Here is a 15,000-nt window from a genome sequence, read left to right as displayed (position 1 = left end):
TCCCGCCTTCTCTCCCTTTTCCTCTCATATCTACAAGTGCTAAATGCTTCTGTGAAGTCGTCCAAACAAACAACATAGCTTGATCTGAGTCAACTCGTCCCACTTCAAAATTGACCTGGGTCACCTATGAACGAACCATCGTAAACATTCGTATGTGCACGTAGACATTTTTGAAGTTACACCGGGGAGGAGGAGGAGGTTGGTTGGTTGTTTTTGTTTTACGGCATATCAACCCTTTTCGGGTTATTTAATGCCGAATCCAAAGATTTTGAAGAAAATATATTTGTTTTCACGTCGGTTTCCATTTAACCCATAGTTGGGACCCTAACAGGTACTACCACTCCGGATCAGAGTGGACCTGGGAGCAATGGTAATGAAAGGGTTGCTCCACACTCCCCAAAGCCCACAAGCTGGGGCCCTCACCACTGGATATAGTTTAAGGTCATATCCAGGACCCCCACTGAGGGACTTTTACCCTCTGCAGGGGGGCAGTCGGCATATTCTAATGGCCCACCAACAGGGCCGGAGGAGGAGGAGGAGGAGGAGGAGGAGGTTGGCTTGGAGTATAACAGAAGAAATCAACGCCACATGGTGACTGATAGATTTTATATATATATATATATATATATATATATATATATATATATATATATATATATATATATATATATATATAACTGAATGTGTGTGTGTGTGTGTGTCTGGTCACAAATAGGCTCCTATATGGTTGACTTTTTTAAAAAAAATTGATTGCATATAATGATAGAAGATGTATCGGACACGGGAATGGGTATATTTGATCTGGCAGAACGGTGGTTCATTAAAATTGTGGGGTCTGCGTTCGCGCTGGTCCACAAAGTATGGAAATAAAAAAACAATTTAAATAAAAAAAAAAAAAAAGTTTGCAAGTGTTTTTTTTATATAGATGTACATAAGAATACTTTGATAAGTATGTTTTAACTTAAATAGGGATGGTATAATAAAATTGTGGGGTCTGCGTTCGCGCCTGGCCTCCATAGAATGGAAATAGGCACAAATTTTAATAAAGACTTTTCATATCTATCTGCATAAGTATACTTTGATAATTATGTTTCAGTTTGAAGAAATATGGTATAATAAAATTATGGGGTGTCCGTTCGCGTCTGACCTCCATAGAATGGAAATATGTCACAAAGTTTAACAAGGTTTTTTAATATAGATCCCCAGAATATTGTGATAAGTGTTTCAGTGTGAACAGGTATGGTATAATAAATTATGGGGTTTATCTATTTTACTTTTACTTTCATCATATTTTGCTTTGGTTTTGATACACCCGAATTCGAAGCTATCTCATTACAACCCTTCCTTTTCATAACCTATCATACTTTCATAAATCAGAGTCTATTTTCTGTAGGCTGTTTTTAAACCCAGTCAAGGACGGGAACTTTTGCTAATATATATATATATATATATATATATATATATATATATATATATATATATATATATATAATCAGGTTAAAGGTACTCCAGAGTGATAACTAATGAATTTAACGGAGTTATTAAGAGTGCTCAATAAAAGAAGAGCAAGATATAGTCTTATTGATATAGGGAGGGAATGATGGACTTAGTCATTTCTTTTTTTTTTTTTTGCATGGTGCAGAACTCAAATTTACATATGTTAAGGCCTTTAACTGCACCGTTTGTTCATTTTCACCAGAATTTGACATTCTCTGGGGACTTTTTGGGCTAAATGGAAGTGGGGGGCGCAATTTGGTATTAACACTTACCGGTGTTAATTCATAAGAAAAAATAATATGACTTGCAAGGGAGTCATATCTAACATGAGATGTTATATCATACTTAGATAAGAAGAATAGTATATACTGTTTTGTTTTGTTTTTTCTATAAAAAGAACCGGAAGTAGCAAGATATCATGAGACTTGCTAGCTCAAACTAGCGATTACTAAATTACTTTGTTCACCTTGTATCGTTTTGCAAACCGTTTTTTTTTTTTGTTTTTTTGTTGTTTTTTTCAATTATTAGTTGGAAATTTTACCTGTTAACTATATGACTATCCGGATTACAACATTAAGAAAAATTGTTTTCGACAATGAAATTATTCTAGTTATTTGAAGAACGTTTGTATGCCATCTGCATTCAGCCTAAGCGAATTGAACTGGCTTCCTCCAACGGAGGAAGTGTCATGTGAATATTAAATTTACAAGCCGTCCTCGTGTAACAAAGTATGGCGTCCGTATGCAAATGTTGAGCCGTGTACGAAATGACATCACGGTAAGGAAAAAGAAAAAGACTATAAAAAGGAGAGAGAGAGATCACGTACGAACCGACATTCGGGAGAGCAGAGAGAATGAGCACGATCACGTTTTACTCGAGGAAAGTACCCGGAAATAAATGTCGTTGTTACAAAAAAAAAGGGGGGGTATTACTTGTCTTATGTTACTTTTGACCTACTCTGCTACAACGTGTTGGGTCTACTTGTGTAAATGTGTGTAAAGTTACACCTAGTCGCATATATATCTCGGTCAGAGGACATTGATGACGTTAGGTTTTTGCACTTCTTGCAGGGAGGTGTCGACGTCCTTCTTCATACAGCGTCTAGTATTCCCAAATGATCGTATATCTGGTAAGGACCGGGCTCAACGTTGCTTAATTTGATGATCTAACAAGAACCGGTATGTCAATGTGGTTATCGCTGCAGTATCGTATATCGAAACGCTTTAAAGTTAGATCTACATCTCTCCGGTTGAACAATTATGTCACTTGTTCTATCCTCATTTTAGAGACGTCTGTTTTTACGTCATATCGACCCTTTATGTTATTTTGTACCTAACCTTAAATTGATTCATTGTAAACAATTTATTGAAGACAATCTGTTATTTTATCTCGATCAAATGGGAATTTATGGTTCATGCCTTCGCTTGAAATGAATAAAATACGTTTTCTTTTACTTGAAAAGTAGAGAAACCTAATGAACCCATTAGCTCACGAGTGAACATGATCGACCCATCTACTCACCTTCCTCCTTGCTAAATTTGAACCATGCCTGCTGCTTCCATTGTGTGTCTCATCACAGTGCTTCCTTTTCTCGCCCCCCCCCATCAAGCTTGAATCAATTAGGAATTTTATTTATATCACGTGACAAGATAATTCCATGTTCGTCCCACGATAATAGCTCTGGATTTTCCCACATCAAGTTTTGCAGAACAAAACTATTGCTCTACATGTTACGTCATCATCAGATGAGCCCAAATTAGTAGTTGTCCAAAATTCCCCGTAAATATGAAAATACAAAATTAAAATCTTTAAACGAAAAGACCATATTCCAAAAATCACATAAATTGATCAAGTACTTATATATCTCTGTATTTTTTTTTTTTTTTTTTTTACGGTTTTAAACAATTAGTGGTAAAGCGTAGCCATTACAAGATTAAAAACAAACAAAAATCTTGGAAGTTCAAACTGGGTTATCTCCCTTTGTTTATTCTAGATGGCAGAGCGAGACACTGTTCTCGCTTTCTAAATTTTATTTTCTTAGGTTTTGTTCTTTAATATGAGGATAATTTTGGACAAGAACTGTCCAATTTATTTTGAATATTCTAGTAATTATAAATTCTTTGAATTTTGTTACCGTAATTTGGGGGGGAGGGCGGATACTTTAGATGTGCGTGCTTCGTGATCTTTATTTTCGGTTTTTCGTGCACCTAAATATCAACTATAGTTAGCATTTTGGGTTGCCGTGCTTTACTACAGAGGAAAGCAAACTGGTCTTCGAGTAACTATCAACTTCTACGAACCGGCAACAACTTTTGCACCAAGCTGATACATCGAGATTGTAACAGTTAGTCTATTTGAGTGTCCATGCTCAAAATCGGCCTATTAAAAAATAATTTTTAAAAAGTAATAATTTAAATATTACTTTTATTCGGGGTTACGATATAGAGGCACCAAAAAGAAAAGAAAATTTAATAACAACACGAAATAACTGAAAAATATGCCGAGCATCCGGGGTCCCCCTTCCACGAGTGAAAAATTTACTTTCACCATGATTAATGTTTGTGTAAAATTTCAAAAAAAATCCAGGGTTATTGAAAAAAATGCGAACAAATGAATGGACGAATGATTTGGAGTCAATTTTACTCCTATAATGCCCCTCCCCCCGAGAGGGCAACCAGAATTATCCCAGAAAATCCGTTCTGGCAAAAATTCACTTTTACCATGACTAATATTTGTGCAAATTTTTCAAAATAAAAAAAAAAATTCAAGAAGTGGTTATTGAGAAACGTGCGAACAGACGAACGGGAGTGAATTACTAGGTCCAATCCCTCCTTTGTCAGGGAACCAAAAATGAAGACGTAATAATCAAGAAATACGTAAGCAAATATGGCTAAAACATTGAAAAATGAAAAACAAAATGGCCGAATGCTGAACAGACGACCAGCTTGACATTTTTTTCTCGCGTTGACGTGATCGTTATTTTCTAGCTTGTTGTGTTTCTTACCCATTAAAAAAATACTACAATCGTATGTTGTAAAAAAAAAAAAAAAAAAAACCATCTTAAGATCAGGCCACCGAGAATAAAGTAGAGTTTTATTCTTGCCACCCCAAACCACATCCCCGCTCCGTGGGCAGCCAGCAACCTGGCCCTGCTGTCGTGTACTCTAGAATATAGTGCAGAATCTGCCTCTCTGGAATTTAGGTATGAGGGTGGTTGGTGCTTCTTAGCAGTGGGCCGAATGGGGGTGGGTAGGATCGGATTAGTTTTCGGGGTGGATAGCCAGAGTGAAGACTATGAAAATAAACAAATAGCCGAGTGGGTCTCGGTCGGGGTGGAGGGTAGATTGAAAGAGCCGGTAGCGATTTTGTTAAGCCCCCCCCCCCTCCAAGTATTAAAGTTGTCATTCCAGACATTTTTTTTTTTTTTTTTGAGCATTTTGTTCTAATTGGAGATGGAGCATCTTACCGGATGCCAGACATTCACCCACTATCTCATACATTCCAACTGAAAGATCTTTTGGAGATTGTATCCGTCTCTTTAAGTAAAATTGTTTGTATATCTCTTGCTCTTGGTTCGCCGGGTATATTTGCCAGTTAGTTTTTGAATTTCTTTTTCATGAGTCCGACTGTTTCTATAATTACTGGAATTGTGGAGATCTTCCTAAGATTCCAGTTTCTTTTCATGTCGTACATATGACTTTGGTATTTCGTTATCTTTTCCTTCTCCGCTCTATTTAATCCAGCATCATTGGAGACACTGACTTCTACTAAGGTCTTGTCCCACATGCACGCGGTCGTGTCTTCTAAAAGAAATGAGTTTTAAAAAAAAAATTTTTTTTTCAAAACTTTTGTCAAAAATGATGAAAGCATGTTCTCCCAAAGTGATGTCGGTGCTTCTATATTATAATAACTAGCCTGGAAGCCCGGCATTGCCCGAGTGTTTGGTGGTGTGTGTTGAGCAAAAAAAAGAAAAAGTAGTAGGCAAGGCATGCAGGCAGGCTCGAACCCGTGACGTGAAGGGGGAAAAGAAAGTGGAGATGTGTGTAAGGGTTGAAAAAAAATATATATATATAGGAGTAGTAAGAAGGTTCGGTCCCATAACGCGACAGAGGAAAAAGAGGTGACAAAAACTGTCTTACCGATGTGCAGTCGAAATAACGCCTTTTAAGCGACATCCTGAACGCGAGGGTTGAATGACTTGCAAAAAATGACTGCCAACAAAATCCACCCACCCTGTAGAAAACTGCCCAGTTCAGGGTGAAGAAATTCATGTTTTTAGCCAATTTTTCTATATTTGTCGTCCGAAAGGTCGAGCTTCAAAATGATACTAATCCCGTGAAAATTCGTCATTTCTGTCGAAAGTTTAAGACATACATACATACATACATACATACATACATACATACATACATAATATATACATTTCAACAGACAGGTGAGATTTATATTATAGATGAACAAAAAATATTGAATTTCAAGTAAAACAAATGGTAACTACGTAATTGTCATGTCACAAATAGTAACATATCCAAAAATTAGGTAGAAACAATTATTAATGAAAAACAGTTTTCGATAAAGTTTAGATGAAGAATAAAATTTGTCTGGTGTTTTGAATTACGTTCATTACGTGACGTAAGCAACAGAACTTAATTATCTCCCCTGTTTATTTAACTGTTTTCTTCAGTCAGCGTAATAAAGTGATTTCACAAATTTCTTTTTTCATTATTAATTATTTTTCTACCTTATTGTTTTTCGTAATTTTTGGACATGTTACTATTTGAGACCTGATAATTACGTAGGTACCATTTTTTTTTCACTTGAAATTCACCATATGATAGTTGTCAGATGGAAAGATAAAAGAATATATTAGATTTTAAACCCATTTTGAATTTCAAAATGACCAATGTACACATACGCCTCCCTTTTCTTTTCCTCTTTTTCCCCGTTTCCCTCTTTTTAGTCGCGTGCAAGCGACTCTATAAGTCACTCCGTCGGTCGGCTGGTCTGTCCGTAACACTTTTGTGCTTGGCCTTTTTGGTTAAGATCAAATGTCTCTTGTTAATAGATGCTGTTCTTAGCTTTTTAAGCTTTTCTTGTCCTTTTGGCCAAAATCAAAGCGTAGTATCTGTTCCGGCAGATACTGCAAGCAAAGACCATATGTGGGGGCAAACCCACTTATAAGACCTTGGTCAATGTAGGGGCAACCCTTCATACCAATTGTCACTATCCAGCTCTTCTACTCCCCGGGGAGTTGGTCCCCATTTCCTCTTCACTCCTCACATTAAAAATCGGCCTTGTGCCTAATTTTGCTCGGTGGGAGAGCAAATAAATACCCTTTTCTTGGCCTTTTGGTCAAGATCAAAGTATAGTATCTGTTCTTACTACATGCTGTACTTATGTTTGTAACTTTGTGATATAAAGTGGGGGATCACTTTTCTGTATTAATTTAATGTAAAATGATCACCCACTTATACAACCAGTCAGTCTCAAATCATTCAAGCCTTTCTCCAGATCATTCAAGTTGTTTTTGAAGAATTCTAGTTATTTTTAAGCATTCAAGTCATTCTTAAGGTCATTCAATTCATCCTTAAGTTCATTAAAGTCATTCTAAGTCATTTACTTTTTATTTATTTAAGTCATTTCAGCCCATTTTTCGGTCATTTTTGTTTATCCTTAAGAATTTCATGTCAATCCTATATTCACGCATTCATTCATTACACGAGAGCACGCGACTAATGGCTATCGGCCTTGTTCCTATACATTGTGTTTTTGTCATCCCCTTCTTCCTTTCCTTTATTATAATTTGATAAAAACTTTGTATGAAAACAAATGAATATCTTTTAGTTTCTTTTAGTTTTATCTTAAGGAATACGAGGCCTGATAACGCTGTTTCTCTGAAAAGGGTCACATCAGAAACATGTATGCACATATGTAGCCAATAATGTTTGTATAAATATATATATAGTAAAAATTATTATTTATAATTATAATAATTTTTAACCCTTTAAGAAGTAAGTTCTTAACAGTTGAGCATCGTCTGTGAAATAAAAATTCGGTCAGTTGATCTTCGTGCATGATCACGACTTCTCCGTTGCTTGATCACTGTTGATCGTCATAATAACGTTTTCGCCTCTATTTGGTTTTATAAATGTTAAATTTCACTTAAGTCTCGTTGCGGCTGAAGTAGGACCAAGCGTTATGTTCCTTGTTAATAAAGACAGAGATAGCTTCGCGGCTGGATTAGAATCCCTCGACCAGCAGCAATTTGCACTGGTAGTTCTGAAAGGAAGAAACCCTAGTGTCCCTATTTACTATGCCTCCCCACAGGACAGTTAGACACCAACCCTAGTGTCTAGATATTAAAAAAACGTAATTATATATATATATATATATATATATATATATATATATATATATATATATATATATATATTAGGATTTTCAGAATGTGAGAGATTGTATATAATAAATTCCACAGCCAAACAACGTCGCAGCCCACAAGAGTCATGACAGTCAACGAACCGGAAGTCCAATACTCGAGTTTCGCTCTCACTTGGGCTCATCAATTAGAATTTGTCTAACTGAGCCCAAATGAGTGCGAAACTCGAGTATTGGACTTCCGGTTCGTTGACTGTCATGGCTCTTGTCGGCTGCGACATTGTTTGGCTGTGGAATTTATTATATATATATATATATATATATATATATATATATATATATATATATATATATATATGGGATACATATTTTCTTTCTTTCTCTCTCTCTCTCTCTCTCTCTCTATTTCACACACACACACACACAGCCTCTATTCTACTGGTCTCATTCCTTTCGTATTTCATTCCAACACCCGATTTTACCAGTTCTTTCTTGAGATGATCTTCCCACCCAGCTTCCTAATGTCGCTGTTTCCCCCAATTCCGATGCGTCTACAACCGTCATGATCAAACCCCAGAATTCTTCACACACACACACACACACACACACCTATTTTCTGCAACTATTAGAAATCTTGAGCGGCGATTCTCAATTAGAATCGTATTTGGTTGCTCAGGGAAGGATTGTAATATCCTAGAATTGAACTGTTAGGGAGAAAGGGAATTGGGAATGTTTGTTTGTTTGTTTTTTGTTTGTTTTCTTTAACTCAAACTGGCGTATAATGTATTTATTATATTACACTAGCATGGCTGCCCGATACCACGGACAACTAATAATGAGTTAAAAAGTTTGTGTAAAAACTTTCCATTAAAAACTATTCCTTCTCTCTCTCTCTCTCTCTCTCTCTCTCTCTCTCTCTCTCTCTCTCTCTCTCTCTCTCTCTCTCTCTCTCTCTCTAAGTATATTTTAAGTTCAAATTTCACACCAAAGGTTAATGGAAAACTCACGAGAGGTCCATATAAATCTATAAAAAATTATTTTCTGGATTTATATGGATCTCTGATGAGTTGTTTGGTATTCTATTCGACGAGACATGTGTAAGACGTATCATATATCAGATAAAATGATATGAATGTGATTTAAATATACTTCTGGTATTTTAATTTTTTTACAATGATAAGTAAATCGTTTCAATAAAATGTTATAATTAATAAGTTTTAATTAATTACTACAATTTGCTGCACTTGCATATATCTTATTAGTCATCGTGCAAAAGAGCAGGACACAAAATGTGTTAAATAATATAAATAATAGAATAACAGTAAGATCTTCGCTGGCGAGGACTACTATTGACCGTAACCAGTTATACAGTCCTTTTGAAATTTTCATCTCTATTTTTTCTCGTTATGTACTGAATATTTGTTAATGAAACCTATATTAAATATGTTCCTCATTACATTTTAAATATTTTCTATTCTGAAAGAAGTTTTAAAAAAATTTAATCTAAAAAATTATTTTAAAGATTTTCTCATTATTCAGACCTGTATTACAAAGAGGGGATGGCAAAAAATGAGTTGTGGTGTGAGGAGAAATACAAACTGAAACAGAAAGAATATTCAGACCTGTAATAATACAAAGAGGGGGTTGCAAAAATGAGTTTTGGTGTGGGGAGAAGTACAAACTGAAATAGAGAGAAGGGGAGTTTTAAAATATAATCTTAAAAAGATAAGATACAAGTTAGAAACATTATCTTTCATCTAGCAATTAATGATATAGAATAAAAATTTCAATGATTTTTTTTAAAGTGCAACAGAATGTACATTACATAAAATAAATCCAAGGTAATCTTTTTGATTCAATTTAAATTAAATTTTTATACCTTACTTTGTAAAATTTATAAAAGTACACTTTGAAGATAAATAAATTTCAAATTGAATCTTGTACCTTTATTTTTAAAGCCTATAGTAAAAACAGTTTGTTTAACAATTTTCATGCCTTGGGTGAAATGCTTTTCTAACGTGTGTGTTTGTGTGTGTGTATATATATATAGAGAGAGAGAGAGGGAGAGATTTATGAAGAAAGAACACGAGGACAACAATGGATACGTAACTATATAGCTAACCATTATAATGTTGGGAAAAATATAGGAATTACAACCAGTCGCTTATAATACTGCAGATATATAATCAGCTCAATAGAAGACGAGTTAGATCTTCTAGAGCTAAAGTCAAGTAAATAAGAGATAAACGAAATTAATACAAGATCATTTACATATATTCCAAGAATTCCAAACCATACTAACTTAGAATTATGTACGGTCGTTTCAGAGACGATGGTTTATATATAATCTCTTCATCAACGCAAGAGGTTGTTAGGAGAGTTTTAGCGCCAAGTAACCTTTTAAATAATTAAAAAATGTCTTTCGTTGGAGCATTATTTGGTCAGTAAGTCAATTAATCTACCATATTGCTGAATAGTTTTACTTACATGAACAAACAATAGTACCAATGTTCTTAAAGGGATCATCACTTGTTTACCATGAGAAAGAGAGAAAGAGATATGGACGTACGTAGATATAGTAACATAGATATGAAAATGTATAGGAACAGACTGAGTTAGATATAAAATGAAACACTCTAGGAATAAAGTATAAATATGTACTGGATGCGTTATGTTAGTTGTAGAACTTATGGCTGACATTGGCACAAGGAGAGTTTCGTGGAGCATTCAGGAATGTTATGCAACCGAATCTGCACATGTGTATATAATTTGATATCTGCGTGTACGCGCGCGTGTTGTCGCCTGCGCATCAATGTGTGCGTATAGTGGAGGGGGCAAGGTGCTATATTTCTGCCGATTTTTCTTTTTCCTTTCGTTCTTGTACCCGGCACCACCAACCTCACTCCACTCACCCATTCTTGCGATCCACCATGGTCGCCATTCCACCTCCCCCCCCCCCGTTTCGCCTCCCCCCCCCTCTTTTTATTCATTTAGTTTAACGGGGAGGTGGGAGACAGAGGGTGCAAATGGGATGAGGGGCGCCTGCCAAAAGGATGCCTGGTATGTGAGGTTGGTTAGAAAGTAGGGCTTAGTAACGGGCACTAGGCCATTCTCTAGCAAGGGCTGTTCTTACATGTATGTGGGTAAGAAAATTGGGGTGGGAAGGGCGCTCGGCCAGACAGAATGTAGAGAATGGCGAGAAATAGAAAAAGGAAGTATAACAGGGCAGTTTAGAGGTAGACAGACAGAGATACGCAGCCTGAGGTAGAAATATATGTTATAGAATGTAGAAATAGATATTGAGAGAGTGAGAAAGATATGAACGTCCGTAGATAGAGTGACATAGATATGAAAATGCATAGAAACAGGGTTGGATATGAAATGATACATTATGGGAATAAAGTATGAATATGTACTGGGTGTAAAGGGTGCTATGAACATAGTGTGTGTGTGTGTGTGTGTGTGTGTGTGTGTGTGTGTGTGTGTGTGTGTGTGCATATATGTATGCATGTGTGTATGTATATATATATATAGATAGATAGAGAGAGAGAGAGAAAGAGACAGAGATGTAAATTTGAATGTAAATGTGTGTATATATATATATATATTGAATGAATGTATATATATATATTTAATGAATATGTGTGTGTATATATATATATATTGAATGAAAGTATATATTTAATGAATGTGTGTGTATATATATATATATTTAATGAATGTGTATCTATATATGTAATGACTGTATATATGTGTGTGTGTGTGTGTGTGTGTATTGAATGAATGTGTATCTATATATTGAATGACTATATATATATGTATATTGAATGACTGTATATATATATATATATATTGAATGAATGTATATATATTGAATGAATATGTATACGTGTGTGTGTGTTATGAATGTGCGTACCTGTTTATATATTATAGTAAAACTCAATAAATGTAAATTTATAATTCAAGAATATATATAAACAACAAAACTGCGACAATTTCTATTTTTCACACCAACCCACGTGTGCGTACACTTCCCCCCCCCCACACACACACACATATGTTTATTTTACAGAAATCAGGAAAAATAACAGCTCTATAGTTAAATATGAGATTTATAAAGAATCCGAATCGGCAATTGTATCGGAATCGAGAAAAATATTGGAATCGTTTCATCACTAATATATATATATATATATATATATATATATATATATATATATATATATATATATATATATATATATATATATATATATATATATATTAGTGTGTAGGGAAGCGATTACAAACGAATGGGGGAATAAAAAAAGGAGTGAATGAATTATTTGATTGGATGTTCTAAATGGAAAACTCTAAGAAATTAAAAAATATAAATCATAATAATCCCAACGGCTAAAACAAACTAACAAAATCAAATCAAAATGCAAAATAAAAATAAGTAATTGGATATTCTCTTAACTGATTGACACACGCACAGCCCCCCCCTCTCTCTCTCTCTCTCTCTCTCTCTCTCATATATAGATATATATGTATCTATATGAATACAAATATATTACGCTTTTCTCTGTATTTTGCCTTTTTTTTAGGTCAGCGTCTTCCTATCTCTCTCTCTCTCTCTCTCTCTCTCTCTCTCTCTCTCTCTCTCTCTCTCTCTCTCTCTCTCTCTCTCTCTCTCTCAATCAGTCGCTTATTTCTCATTCAAGCACCTCCACCCTTTTCGCCCTCTTCTCCCCATCACCCTCCACCATCTCATCGTCCGTTATCCATGTTGGCTTCTGAACAAAAACATGCGTTCTCATGCACATTTGTCTACAAATACGAGTCGGGTGTGCGCAAAGAAATTGCCATTGATTTTTTTTTTTTTTTTTTTTTTTTCATTACGAATCGCCATGTGCACGCCATTCTCTCTCTCTCTCTCTCTCTCTCTCTCTCTCTCTCTCTCTCTCTCTCTCTCTCTCTCTGTGATATATATATATATATATATATATATATATATATATATAGATTTAATTATTTATTTGCAAATGTTAATTTACAAGCATTCCAGACAGATTACTGACAGATGATGTCCATCCTATTCAGACGTTATGCAACATATATATATATATATATATATATGTATATATATATATATATGTATAAAGAACAAGTAGTTAATAAAACATGTCAAAAAGCACTTTGAAAAAGAGTTAAAAACATATTTAATTTTAAAAAGGAAGCACAAAATAAATAAGTGGATAGTCCTTAATCCGCGGAGTTTCGAAGAAATACTTTCCTTCTCATCAGAGGGTAGGATTTAGCAAAATGCGGGATCGGATTTTGCTTGCAAAAGTATTTAATGAAACTACAAGTAAGTTATAGATCTTACTTGGTAGCAAATAGTGAAGCGGAGGGAATAGGGCGAAGAAAAAGGTGATTTCACGTAAATGGATAGTCTGGATATATATATATATATATATATATATATATATATATATATATATATATATATGTATATTGTTTGTGTTATTTATTTGTTTTTGTTTTGCGATACTTTTTGAACGCATTCCATTATTTATACGGAAATTCATGTTTATATAAATTGCGAGTTGGGAATAATTTTCCCCTTTTACCAATTTGGTACCCTCAAATGGGGAGCGGCATAGTTGGGACGATTAATCGGAATCGGGAATGAAAAAAAAAGCGGAACTTTTTATGGTATCGGAATCAGACAAAATTTGTGCCTATTTTCCGATGCCAAAAACGATCCCTTTAAAAATTTTTTTTTTTTTTGTAATTTTGGTTTAAGAAAAGTCTTCCACTGCTTATAGTAATAATAAATATTTATTGATTTCAACCAGCAATAAAACTATAATCGATAGATCACCCACCCCCCACGCACACAAATGTGTTTTTTTTTTTTTTTCGTTTGATAAAATATATGCATATTTAACATGTGTTTTTAGGGTAAACGGGACAAAATAGCAATTTTATTGATACATATTTAGAGATTTATAAGGAATCGGAATCGGTAATTTAGTGCAGAATCGGGAAACTCACTACTCGTTCAAGCAGCGCCAATAGCGTAATGGTTAGGAGCCTTGACTGCCGTACAAACGGTCGGGTTTCAATCCTGGCTTGAGGTAGTTGCCTGTCTAGCCGCACTGATGAGCTGTGAAACAGCGAAACAGTACTGTATGTGGATGACTATATATATATATATATATGATTAAATGAGAATATTTTCAATAAAATGTATGACTAATTACATAATCCATATGTGTTGACTAATGCCTTTATCCTCTAACTGGATAATGGGAAAAATAAAAACCCGTACAGGATTCGAACCTGTTTCTATGAAAATGAAAGTGTGTGAACTGCACTGTTAAGCCATTCTCATTCTAACAATGGTACAGTCTACCCATCCTCACTTAACCAGGAGGTTAGAAATAGACGTGGCGCCTTCAAATCCTAAATTTCTCCACCGAAAATAGAACCAGAAAGACTAAACGTGTGTGTGTGTGTGTGTGTGTGTGTGTGTGTGTGTGTGTGTGTGTGTGTGTTTCTTGTGTCCAATATTTTGTTTAGTTTTGTTATTATCTGAGGATAATTGAAACAGCACGCAATAGCTTGTTACGGTCGTATGCAACTTGTTCTGCATAGAAAAAGCGTTACTCGAGAGTCTTTCAATTGTAATCTTGTTTTCTCGTTTTATTTTTCTATTTTTATAACAATCCTTCTTTTTGCTTATGCAATGTGTGTGTGTGTGTGTGTGTGTGTGTGTGTGCGTGCGTGTATATATATATGTGTGTAGAGAGAGAGAAAGAGAGAGAAAGGATTATTGGCTGAAGAGAGCTTGATATGGGTATCTAAAATGGTCCTAATTATCGAGATTGAAACCGACGGTAGCAATGACTTGTCTCATCAAAAGCTTTCTGTAAGCAGAATATAAGTAATACTCTCTTATTTCTTGATTTTCCTTATAATTGAACACTCTGCTGGATTTAATTTTTTAAAAAAAGTAATTATATATATATATATATATATATATATATATATATATATATATATATATATATATATATATATATATATATATATATATAATGATTATATGCTAATATCTTTCCTCTGATGAAAATTACG

At 34.6% G+C, this 15,000-nt stretch overlaps 1 protein-coding gene and 1 pseudogene across 2 annotated transcripts in view; both read left to right on the top strand.

The window, feature by feature from the left end:
• LOC145248209 (uncharacterized) overlaps positions 1 to 15,000 on the top strand; it is a 271,375-nt gene that overhangs the window by 190,806 nt on the left and 65,569 nt on the right. The window lies entirely within an intron of this gene.
• Positions 6,829 to 6,966, top strand: LOC145248539 (U2 spliceosomal RNA; annotated as a pseudogene).

This window comes from Euprymna scolopes, chromosome 26 (genome assembly GCF_053919585.1).
Source record: "Euprymna scolopes isolate OS-2025 chromosome 26, ASM5391958v1, whole genome shotgun sequence".
Taxonomy (NCBI): domain Eukaryota; kingdom Metazoa; phylum Mollusca; class Cephalopoda; order Sepiida; family Sepiolidae; genus Euprymna; species Euprymna scolopes.
Note: the sequence above shows the minus strand (reverse complement) of the source record. Positions and strands in the feature narration are given on the sequence as shown.